The sequence below is a fragment of the Podarcis melisellensis genome, assembly GCF_964234715.1.
Source record: "Podarcis melisellensis genome assembly, chromosome: 14".
Classification (NCBI taxonomy): domain Eukaryota; kingdom Metazoa; phylum Chordata; class Lepidosauria; order Squamata; family Lacertidae; genus Podarcis; species Podarcis melisellensis.
This window is the reverse complement of record NC_138546.1, coordinates 31,120,781-31,132,835: the sequence shown is the minus strand read 5'-3', so window position 1 is coordinate 31,132,835 and position 12,055 is coordinate 31,120,781. Positions and strand designations below refer to the sequence as shown.

At 43.6% G+C, this 12,055-nt stretch overlaps 2 long non-coding RNA genes across 2 annotated transcripts; both read right to left on the bottom strand.

Moving 5' to 3' along the window:
- Window positions 1-997: 997 nt before the first annotated feature.
- Window positions 998-10,905, bottom strand: LOC309356949. Its single transcript, XR_014162953.1, has 4 exons — window positions 10,759-10,905; window positions 10,269-10,411; window positions 1,332-1,411; window positions 998-1,126 (listed from the first exon to the last, which is right to left on the bottom strand). It is a non-coding gene; the product is annotated as an uncharacterized lncRNA (long non-coding RNA).
- Window positions 10,906-10,946: 41 nt separating this feature from the next.
- On the bottom strand, window positions 10,947-11,684 carry LOC309356977. Its single transcript, XR_014162984.1, has 3 exons — window positions 11,471-11,684; window positions 11,069-11,259; window positions 10,947-10,990 (listed from the first exon to the last, which is right to left on the bottom strand). It is a non-coding gene; the product is annotated as an uncharacterized lncRNA (long non-coding RNA).
- Window positions 11,685-12,055: the final 371 nt, after the last annotated feature.

The window sequence follows — 12,055 nt, the reverse complement described above, 5'->3', positions numbered from 1 at the left end:
TGCCGGCTCCCTTGGCCTGCAAGCAGAGATGAGCACCACACCCACAGTCAAATTTGACTGGACTTTACCTTTTTACCTTAAAAAACAACACACCAGGTAATGTCTACACTAATACATATACTAAAGTGTTCATAAAAATATTGCCCAGGGGTAAACTGTTGACGGGCTCTATTTCTCAATTTGTATGGTTCTTGATCTTTGAACCAGACTTGGCTGTGACACAGGGCAGGCCCTACCATTATACAGAGTAAGACAGCTGCCTCAAGTGTTTGACTCTAGGGGAGGCACCAGAGTTCCCCCACATCCCCCAAGCTAGCCTAAGCTAGTGGAGAATGTTGCCCATCCCCATTGTTGAAGTAAGATTCAATTGCCAGTCCAGTCAGATTTCTGAACATGAAATGAGGACACCTTCTTAGCCTTCCCTTCAGCCCTCCTCCCTCCACATACCTTTCCCCTTTCATGTCGTGTCTGTTAGTAGGCAACACTGAGGGTTCTAAATGGTGTTTTATCATTTTATGTTTGTGAGCTGCCTAGAGAGCATCTAAAATTATTGGACAACAATACATTCAGTTGATAATGATGATAATAATACTAAAAACAATCGTTCTTAAAATGCATCTGTAGTCCATTCTGGGAACCTTTTTGGCAGAAGAGGAGGGTAAAAACACTTTAAATAAATCAGAAATAATATTTAACCCAGGCTGATGTCTTTTATTTCTTCTAGAGGTCTTTGCAGACCAGAGGGAAATGAACTCCTGTTCAGCTGAACGCTGAAATAGGCAGGTGTGGGATATGGTACTGCACATTCTCTTCTGCTTCCCACATGCCTCTGGTCTCTCTCTAAAACCTTCAGAACAAGACCCTTGCGGATGCTGTATCATCTCTCACTGATTGCAATGTGGAGAAAATGGCTTTCGACAAAGACCATCCATGAGCCGTTTATTCTATTACTTGTGAGATTGCGGACTCTGTATCTGCTTTGGGGGCTGGGCTGGGGTGGGGTGGGAAGACCTTTAGCAGTGATGTAGTGCACATATCTTTCTTCTCCATAGATACCAGTCTCACAAAACAATTGTTCCCAGTTAAACAATGAAATCTGGCACTGCGCTGCAACCAGGGCAGAAATCTGTCAGGTAAATAGAAATAACCACCTTATAAACCTCCCCAAACAGCTCTGCTTTTATACTTTAATTGAGGAACAGAACATTTTAGGTTTCTTTTATAGGGTGGTGCTTGCTGAATGGCAGATGTCGACAGTGAAGTGTAACAGTATGCCCCCTTTCATAAAAAAGAGTCACTTCATCGCTTTGGAAAGACTTACACTTACGGACCTGGATGAATAGCAGCAGGGGGTGGACGCAGAGCTCGTTCTTGCACTTCTGTGGAAAATGGGGAAGCAAGTGGGAATCATCTGCCAGAAGAGAGATGAAGGGATTAAAGCATGTAGAATTCTAGAGTTGGAAGGGCCCCAAAGAGTCATCTAATCTAACCCGCTGCAATGCAGGAATCACAGCTAAAGAATCCCTGACAGATGGCCATCCCACCTCTGCTTAGAAGCCTCCAATGAAGGAGAGTCCACCACCTTCTCAGGTGATCTGTTCCATTGCTGAACAGCTTTTACCTTCATAAAGTTCTTCCTAATATTGCGTTGGAATCGCCGTTCTTGTCATTTGAGTTCTCCCTTCTCGTGTAGCAGAAAACAAGCTTGCTCTCTCTTCCATGTGACAGCGGTTCAGTTATTTGAAGATGACTATCATATCACCTCTCAGTTTTCTCTTGTCCAGGTTAAACATAGCCAACTTCTTCAAATGTTCCTCATAAGGCTTGGTTTCCAGATCCTTGATCATCTTGGTTGCCCTCCTCTGCACATGTTCCAGCTCAATAGCCTTCTTAAACTGTGGTACCCAGCACAGTACTATGGGGTTGGGAGGGTCTGGCCAAGACAGAATAGACTAGAACTAATAATTCCCTTGATCTGGACACTATATTTCTGTAGATGCAGCCTAGAATGGCATTAGCTACTTTTCCTGCTGCATCACACTGTTGACTCATGCTAAGCTTGTGGTCTACTAAGATCCTAATGTGGTCAAGCCAGGTGTCCCCCATCCTATATTTGTGCATCTGGTTATCCCTCAATTTGTAGGGATACACTTCCCTACACTTCTACCTAAGTGTAGAACCTTACATTTATCCCTGTGGAAATTCATTCAAAACAAAAAAATTTCCTTCCAGTAGCACCTTAAAGACCAACTAAGTCAGTTCTTGGTATGAGCTTTCGTGTGCATGCACACTTCTTCAGATACCTAAGTGTGCATGCACACGAAAGCTCATACCAAGAACTGACTTAGTTGGTCTTTAAGGTGCTACTGGAAGGAATTTTTTTTTGTTTTGACTATGGCAGACCAACACGGCTACCTATCTGTAACTGAAATTCATTCAATTACTTTTGGCCAAGTTATCTACTCTATTAAGGTGATCCTGATTCTATCTTCTGTGATATTTGCTAATGCTTCCAAGTTTGATGTAATCTGCAAATTTGATGAGCATCCCCTCTATTCCTTTGCATTGAAATGAAATGGGGTGGAACGGTATAATGACCACATAGTTAATCATGCAACTTACAAAAAATTGCAACAGCAGACAGAAAGACAAATGATATAGCTTTTGGTGGAGGGTGAACTGCAGTGGAATGGAAACAGTTCTGCCACAGGATGGAATGGAAAATGATGCCTCTGTTCATCCCTAATGTTCGGATCTGCACTCCTATGTTGTTGTTCAAGGTACTAATAAAAGTGATTGTACAACATCTGAATATTCCTAATTATGGATTCCCTTCCCGCATTCTGCTTCCCAGCTGATATCAGTATTCAATAGAGATTCTCACTGATTTTTTCTCTGCCAGAGGCAATGGAATACATTATCTGGGAGCGAAGCGTGGAGTACTCATGGCTGCAGAAGCTCTATGGCAATTTGGATTCCACGCTAGTGATAGGGTGTGAGCTTTCTTCAAAAGTCATTTTCACTGATGCTGACACATGAAATGTCCCTTGGCAACCTGTCTATCAAACAGCAACGCGTTGTGCAGAGAAATTAGATTACTCATACTCCAACTAAGAGGCGGGGGCATGGGAAGGAGCAGAGAATTAACAGCAACAAAAACGGGGTGTGGACACATTTGCAAGCATTTGGGAAGGAAGTTGCACTCGAAGTCATGGGCAGCTACCCAGCAGCAGAACCATTAAGCACAAATGGCAAGAGTCACGCAGATCGCAAAGGAGCTGACTGCTTCAAATGCCATGTTGCAGACTGGATCAACTTTTTAAAAAAATAAAAGAGACCACATACAGATGCCCATTTCATTGTGCATTCATTATGATTTTTTGCTCATGATGGTATTGGGGGTTGGCTTCCTGCTTCATCTCTAAGTAGCCTATTTCACATAGCTTCCTGGTGAGATTCTGTATCTTTTCCTGCCTCATGTGTTCTGTTGCTTTGCTTCTTTGTTGTCCTGCTTTTGTTCTGTAGTGCAAGAGAGACTCTCCAGATGAACATAATGTGGTAATATCAGAGAACCACCACAGAACAACTAATAAGGCAGAATGGTGTGTAGATGGTCCGGTATAAATTCTTTAGGTAAAGGGACCCCTGATCATTAGGTCCAGTTGTGGCCAACTCTGGGGTTGCGGCGCTCATCTCGCTTTATTGGCTGAGGGATCCAGCGTACAGCTTCCGGGTCATGTGGCCAGCATGACTAAGCCACTTCTGGCGAACCAGAGCATTGCACGGAAACGCTGTTTACCTTCCCACCAGAGCGGTACCTATTTATCTACTTGCACTTTGACATGCTTTCGAACTGCTAGGTTGGCAGGAACAGGGACTGAGCAACGGGAGCTCACCCCATTGCAGGGATTCGAACTGCCAACCTTCTGATCGGCAAGTCCTAGGCTCTGTGGTTTAACCCACAGTGCCTTCCGCATTCCTAATAAATCCTATACTAATGCACTATTATTGCCTCAGTTTGATGTGGCAGGATAAACTCGCGAACAAATGCAGGCAGAAGTCTAGAGGGACCCCAGGATTCTATTAACCCTGCCATGCATGTTCATTCTGATAGAGCCTGCACACTTCATTCATAAAAACATGCCATGCAGAGAGTCCCTGGTTGAAATCATGGTATCTCCAGGTAGGACTGGAGAGCCAGTTCCAGTTGTTTGCAGGCCTGTCAGTACAGGTTTCCTGCTATATAGTGGTGGAATGGCCATGAGGGGCCTCTGGCCAATCAGAAAGCTCAGCCAGGGGATTGAGTTGTCACAAGGAGGTCTGAGCATGCTCAGTGGCCTCCAGGTCCCATGGAAAGTTGAGTGTCAACTAGAAATGGAGGAAAATAATGAATGATGCTACTTGATCCTCTTGTATCTTATAATAGCTGAGAGGAGGACATAGCCAGCTGGCTGGAACCTGGAACAGGAGAACTCCTTTAGGGGTTTGAGGTACACACTGCAACATTTTGCTACAGGTCCCACTTGTCACATGTATTCTCCAAACGTAATATCGCCCTGCAAGTTTGAAATAGACTACAAAACCTATGTAGCAGTGTGAATGTGGACAGGTCAAATAATTATGTGGCTCAGAGTTCAATTTAAGTATTTATATAATTTGGAGACGTGTTTATGGTGGAATTTCCATATATTTTAGCAATTTGATAAAAGACACACATGCAACAATTACCCATGTGGCATGCAGAATATTTGCACAACTTAAGTAACACATAACTCATGGTACAGTATGGCCTCAAGCAGCAACTTCTTGTGTCTGCATGCAATCAACATGTAAGACAAACAGCTTCCAGAGGATTATTTCACCACAGGCTTAAAGTCTTCTCTATATTACTCTAGTTTTCACGCATATGCTGCTGACGTAAGCCTACTCTCTGCAAATTTGTTTCTGACTATTTCTGTCTTTTTTTTAATGGTAGTGAAGCAAATGTTTTTTTTAAAAAAAATCATGCTCAATCAAAGTAATGCAACTCAGCACAAAAGATCCACAATTCCTTGCGTTTCTATGGTTTTATAAGCCTATGAGAGATTTAAAGCGGTTTCCGAGAAACTCAATGAGCCCAACTTTGGTGTGATGATGTGTGGCTCCCTTTCATGGAGAATCAGTTGCTTTGCCTTAACAGTGCAGAGTGGTAAAGCATAGCTTTACGAAAGGTAAGGAAAGCTAATTCACATCTTAGCAAAATCTCGTAAATCAAAATGTAATCCAGTGCTGTGAAAGTTTCCAGTGGGTGGAGGGGGGCCAGGAATCCCTCTGTGAGAAAAATATCTCTCCACATTCTGAGGTTAGAGCATCAGTATCACCAATAAAGGGATAGCTTAAGACAGACAAGACTTTGGGGTTTGTTTTTATACTCAAGTTATTGTTTGAGTCTTGACTTGAGAGTCTCCTTGATGTGTTTTGGGGTGCCAATTAAGACAGTGAACTTTTCAATACATTCACCAATAATATTAATATTTTATATGTCCTTTTGGGGGGGGGGCGGTGTGTGTGTAAAAAATGAGGTGCCTGTACTTGTATCCTGATCAAAGTGTCCTGGGTACCAGCAAAAAAAGAATGATGGTACTCCATACCAGTTAAGGCTATTGCAAAAAGGATTGCTTTTCTGTAAAATGCAAATTTTTGTGTGCACATCTTGAAAAACAAAAAATGCATTGCAAAATCCATAGAAGTGCACCACCCAGCTGGGAGTTCTATCCCAACCTGCCAGTTCAGGAGCACTGGACTGGGTTATTATTCTGCACAAATGTATTTCACATCTCTAATTAAGATGTGTAATTTCTAATTATGGTATGTGCAGCAAAGCTGGATGCATGTACTGCTGCCATGCCATGTCAGAATGTTGCCTGTAGTCTTTTCCCTCAATGCATGCCGTGGAAGGAGAAGGAGACACACACAGGCCCTGCCTTCTGCATGTGCTTACTCTTCATGCGTACAATAAAATGCTGGCATGGGGAACTATGCATAGAGTGTATGCCATGTGATCTGTAAGGTAAAGGTAAAGGGACCCCTGACCATTAGGTCGACTCTGGAGTTGCGGCGCTTATCCTGCTTTATTGGCCAAGGGAGCCATTGTACAGCTTCCAGGTCATGTGGCCAGCATGACTAAGCCGCTTCTGGCAAACCAGAGCAGCGCACGGAAACGCTGTTTACCTTCCCGCCAGAGCGGTACCTATTTATCTACTTGCACTTTGATGTGCTTTTGAACTGCTAGCTTGGCAGGAGCTGGGACCGAGCAATGGGAGCTCACCCCGTTGTGGGGATTCGAACCGCTGACCTTCTGATCGGCAAGTCCTAGGCTCTCTGGTTTAACCCACAGGGCCACCCGCGTCCCTATGTAATCTGTATTTGGCCCAAAAATGCAGATATTGCAAATCGTATCTACACACACACCGGTTCCCTGTGCAAACTTGCTACAGTAAGCCTCATTGTACTCCATGGGGCTTATTTCTGAGCAGACATCCACAAAAAGTCACCTCTTCAACTAGTCAGCATCTCCCAGTGAAATCACTTGGCAACCTTTAAACTAGACTGCTGGGGACAGCAAGAGGACCAGCCACTGGGAGGCATTATCAGGGAAGGGCTGTAGTTCAGTAGTAGACCATCTACAACATCCCAGGTTCCTTCTCCAGGTAGGGCTGGGGAAAATTCCCTGGCTGAAAGCCTGGAGAGCTGTTACCAGTCATTGTAGACAATATTGAGCTATATGGATCAATGGCATGGCACATTCCTACTGGTCTTGATATTGTTATGTTGAATGTGCAGTTGCTATGTTTTAAAGTATGTCTTTGTTGTTTTGCATTGTAGCCTGCGTTGAGTTTCTTTTAATAGAAAAGTGAGGTATAAGTTTTACATCTCTTCTAGCCAATGCATGCCAGCAACCATTATTACTGAATGCCAGCTTCCAAATGCTGTCAAATCTGAGACAGCATCATATGTTGGCTGTCAAATATCATTATCAAATATGGAAATTGAATTGCAGGAGCTGTTATATGCAGATAGCAAATATTGAAAGGCTACCTGGGATGCAAGTGGCACTGTGGGTTAAACCATAGAGCCTAGGGCTTGCTGATCAGAAGGTCGGCAATTTGAATCCCCGTGACGGGGTGAGCTCCCGTTGCTCGGTCCCTGTTCCTGCCAACCTAGCAGTTCGAAAGCACGTCAAAGTGCAAATAGATAAATAGGTCCCGATCTGGCGGGAAGGTAAACGGCATTTCTGTGAGCTGCTCTGGCTCGCCAGAAGCGGCTTAGTCATGCTGGCCACATGACCCAGAAGCTGTACGCCGGCTCCCTCGGCCAATAAAGCGAGATGAGCGCCGCAACCCCAGAGTCGTCCGCGACTGGACCTAATGGTCAGGGGTCCCTTTACCTTTACCTGGCTTAATGGGAGCAAATTTGCTTCAGCCCTACTTGGAAACGGGCTTCCTTTATTGCCTGTTGAACTTACTGCCATGACGCTATGCCTAAGACAGCAGAACCAACCCTTCCAATCATTTAAACTTAGGGATGGGTGAAACCGTCAATTTCGGTTTCTTTCCCTATCTCATTGTAAAAAGAATCAAACCCTTACAACATCTGCCAACATTTTAGTGCACATTCCTTCTTTTTAATTGAGTTTTATAAATGGGAATAATAATGTGCAAATTTTTGCAAGCGATTTCCCCTAATACAATGTGTTTTTCTACACTATTTTCACTTATAAAAATGCACACCTTTCCCTAATAGACACATTATTGTATTCATTTATTTGCTTGAATTGTATCTCAGAGTCAAGAGAAGTGTGAATTTTGATGGACAGATGTGCTTCAGTTGCCATGTATTGCTTTTGGGATTAGGTAAGGTCACAGTAAAAAGGTGAGGCAAACCAAAATTCTTCCCCATTCTACGCTAAACTATTGTGTAGTTTACACAATATGCTTCCATAAACTAACGCTTCCATAAATGTTAGTAGGCAGCAGTAAGATTTGCCATGCCTTGGCATTGACCTAGGCACTGTAGATTTTTGATAAGGAGATAATTTTGAGAAAGCACTGCAGCTATGAGTGCTGGGTGGTGGTGCTTTTCAAGACACCGTCTTGCTGAGTTGGCAAGAATGAATCCAATAACCTGGCCAAAGTGCCGAAAATATTTTAAAAGCTCTTTAAGTATTACATTTCCTAAAGCCACCTGTCCCCTCAAACACATTTAATCAGTCACAGATGGGAGAGACCAACCTGCTAACCTTTTGGCTTTGAGAGAAAATATTTCACTTTGTAAACCCATTCCTAGGTATTTCCTTAATTCTTCCTAAACGAAGCTTTCATCCCCTATTTTCCACTTAAACTTAATGAGTTAACTGGACTCTGAAATTCTGCCATGTTGACCTTGGAGGTCTGTTTAGCCTGCTTTCCACCTGCTCCTTTAGAAGTTAGGCCATTAAAAAAAACACACAGAAAGAAAGGAGAAGAAATTCAAAAGAATGAAGCGATCTCCCCCAACCCTGTGTGATTTCCCCCCCTCCTGAGGTGTGTAGAAGCTAAATTACAACAAGCTTTGAGGCACATGTTTGAAAGCAAGAGGAATGCGAAAGTATTTGCTGCAGAGTTCCAGATAGCTCAGAGCTGCAGGCTGATTTTTGCTCTATCCAGTTTGTACAGTGGTACCTCTGGTTACAAACGCTTCAGGTAACAGAGTCTGCTAACCCAGAAATAGTACCTCGGGTTAAGAACTTTGCTTCAGGATGAGAACAGAAATTGCGCGGCGGCCGTGGGAGGCCCCATTAGCTAAAGTGGTACCTCACATTAAGAACAGTTTCAGGTTAAGAACGGACCTCCAGAATGAATTAAGTTCTTAACCTGAGGTACCATTGTAATGCCATGACTGGCTTTTCAAAAATCTGTCACCGAAAGTCCATTTTGGCTGAAGGAGAGCAATTGGCAGCTGGTGGGATGCATCTTAAGGTCATTTTTTTGTGGCCTTGAAAGCCCTACCAAAATTTAATCAAGGCGTGTTTTTCCAGTTTTACTTGTAAGAAAATGGTGGATTTATTTTATTTTATTTTATTTTATTTCACTGCACTGCAATCTTTCCTTTTTCTCCACAACAACCCTGTGAGGTAGGTCAGGCTGAGAGGCAGTGACTGAACCAAGGTCACCTAGTGAGCTTCATATGCTCAGTGGGCATTTTAGCTCTGGTCTTCCAAGTCTTGATCTGACACTCTAATCACCAAACCAAACTGGCTTAGGTAGAGGTTCTACCAGGTTGTAAGAAATACACACACACACACACACACACACACACACACACACATATATACACACACACACACACACATACAGTACTGCATAATGTTTGGGATTATTGTATACTTTGCAGGAATGCAGTGCTGCTCTCACAGATAATATATATCAGATGTATGCTGCCAGTTGCAGGAGTTATAATCTCACCCAGCACCCAAACCATAAGATTACCAGCAGCAGTAATGAGAAGCATCCTCTGGGGACATACTCCCATGCAGGAATTACATCAAGAGGTAGTACGAGATCAAGTTTTAAACAGATATCCAGGGTAATGGAGATTTTGTAAGGGCCGCAGTAATGGCAATTCCAGACACACAGCCTAATCGGAATCAGTGAGGTCAGTCAACACCCCCAAGTTGGCTGAAATCCAACAGAACTGCTGCTCAGACTCCGTTCATTAAATATTAGCCACCTCTCCGTATATTGGAGTGAGGGGGAATGCAGAACATTTAGAGGCGGGTCATGAAATAGTTGTTTTCTAACACATCCTGACCCTCAGAGAAAAATGCCCCCCATGACAGAGCTGAAAGGGATGGAGTCAATTAGTTTGGGATTGACATCGTTATTCTCTTCTACCTGGTGGAGAATGATGGTCAATATGTGGCATAAAAGGGAGGGGGGCGAGAAAGAAAAGGAAAAGCTGTGTTTTATTAGCTTTCCATCTTCTTTAAGAGATCGCCAAACAGATCTGGTTTCACTTGGCCTTCAGCTCTTGTGTCAACCTTTCGGGTTCTGTTTTTGCTGGGGGATAGGTTTCATTGCGTTAATATAGCACCACAAATGGTTCCAATTGAGAGAGGGCCGCAATGAGCTTGTCAAAAGTGATCAGGCCAGAGCTTTCAACGTTTTGGCCCTGGAAATCTCTCAGGCTGCACTCCCCAGCCCCAGCCCCAATACTGCCATACCCCTGATGATTCACTTGAGTTTGCTCACCCGCTCTGAGATGAGAGGCTCCTCCACCTCCATACCTCATCCATTTGGACTGGTCTGGGGCATGACCTGGAGAGAGTGTTCTCCCAACCCATGTTTCCTGGCATGGTCAGGTGCTGGAGTGAGGAGCTTGGTTTTCTGGAGGCCTAGCGATGTGCAAGAAGAGAGAGGGTGTGCCTCTGCTGACCAAGGAAGCAGAGAAGGGCAGACATGTCATTGTTGGAACAGTAGGGGCATCGTGCCACCTGTCAATGAGGCCCCATTTGCACTATTTATTTAAAGCAGTATCATAATACTTTAAACAGTCATGGCTTCCCCCTAAGAATGCCATTAACTGTAGTTGGATAAGGGTGCTGAGAGTTGTTTGGAGATCTCCTATTCTTCTCACAGAGCTATAATTCCCAGAGTTTCTTGGAAAGAGGGATTGACTATTAACTGCTCTGGGAACTAGAGCTCTAAAGGGCTGGACAGGGCTAAGTAAGTTTTGAGGTACCACAGAATGTTCTGGAAATCCATTCCCTCTACTTTCTGTTCCAGGAAGAGCTGAGCAGAATTTAATTTGCCTCTTTCTTTCTTTCTTTCTTTCTTTCTTTCTTTCTTTCTTTCTTTCTTTCTTTCTTTCTTTCCTTCCTTCCTTCCTTCCTTCCTTCCTTCCTTCCTTCCTTCCTTCCTTCCTTCTTCTTTTTTTTTAAAAAAACACACAGCTCACTTCAATTCACCTGAAACTGGTGAGGAAAATGTCATTTGTAATAGAAAAGCAAAGTGGGCAAAGAAGATCTTTGTAGCTAGTATTTGACACTCGCCGCAGTAGGAGACTTTGCAGACTGTTTTAAGTCCAGGAGAGGTAGTTAAAATGCAGACTGCTTATCCTTGTTCTCAGACTTTGAGAGGCGTGGCTTTCTCCTGTGGACAAGTTATCGCCCCTCTCTTTGATCCACTGCTCGATGTTCAGAATGGCTTTTATGCTGCCTCCGCATGTAATGGATAATTTAGCCTATGCCATTAAGGAAAAGAGGGAATGTATTGTGCTTTTTTTGGTTATATGCTTCAATCGCTTGTGAAAGTACATCTTGTCATTCATCATCAAATGCACACTAAAAATAATAATAATAAGAAATTGAATTGTGATTGATTTCTTTAGTGTATAATTCTTTAAACGATGTTTACCAGCACCTAATTTAAACACAGCAAGGGTTCAAACCCACTTAATAGTTAGACAGCACAGGTTTTCAGGCTAGGTTCAGCCTTAGTGATAACATAGTTATTGGTGGAGCAGACTGAAGGTACACTTGTAGAAAGGGAGTAGGGAAAACGCCCCAGCCTGCATTCTGTCTCAGCCCCCATTGAATGTTATGGAACAAATCAATGAGGCTTTCTGTCCTACTGGCCACTGGCCAGCCACTCAGTGGCCCAGTCAGAGCTCAGAGCAGCTTGGAGTGATATTTTCACCCAGCTGGACCAGACCTACCTGCCAATCATGTAGCACCATTATGACATTGTGCAACCGACAGGTCACTAAGGTTCTGACCTGTGGAGCCAAGAAGGTTCTTCACCCTTGGTCAAGGATTTCAGGCCAAGGAGGGGGGAAAGAGCCTTTTAACAAAACACTTAGCCAAGAGCACAGGGTTCAAGGAGCAGCATAATTTCAACAAGCCAGAGGGTCAAGCACAGAGAATAGTCAAGGTCCAAAGCTGGATGCAGAAGGAAGCCCAGGAGACAGTCCAGTGCTAATACTACAGCAAGGAGGGGGAAGAAGACTCAAGCACAAAGAACCAGAGATTGTGTTGGAG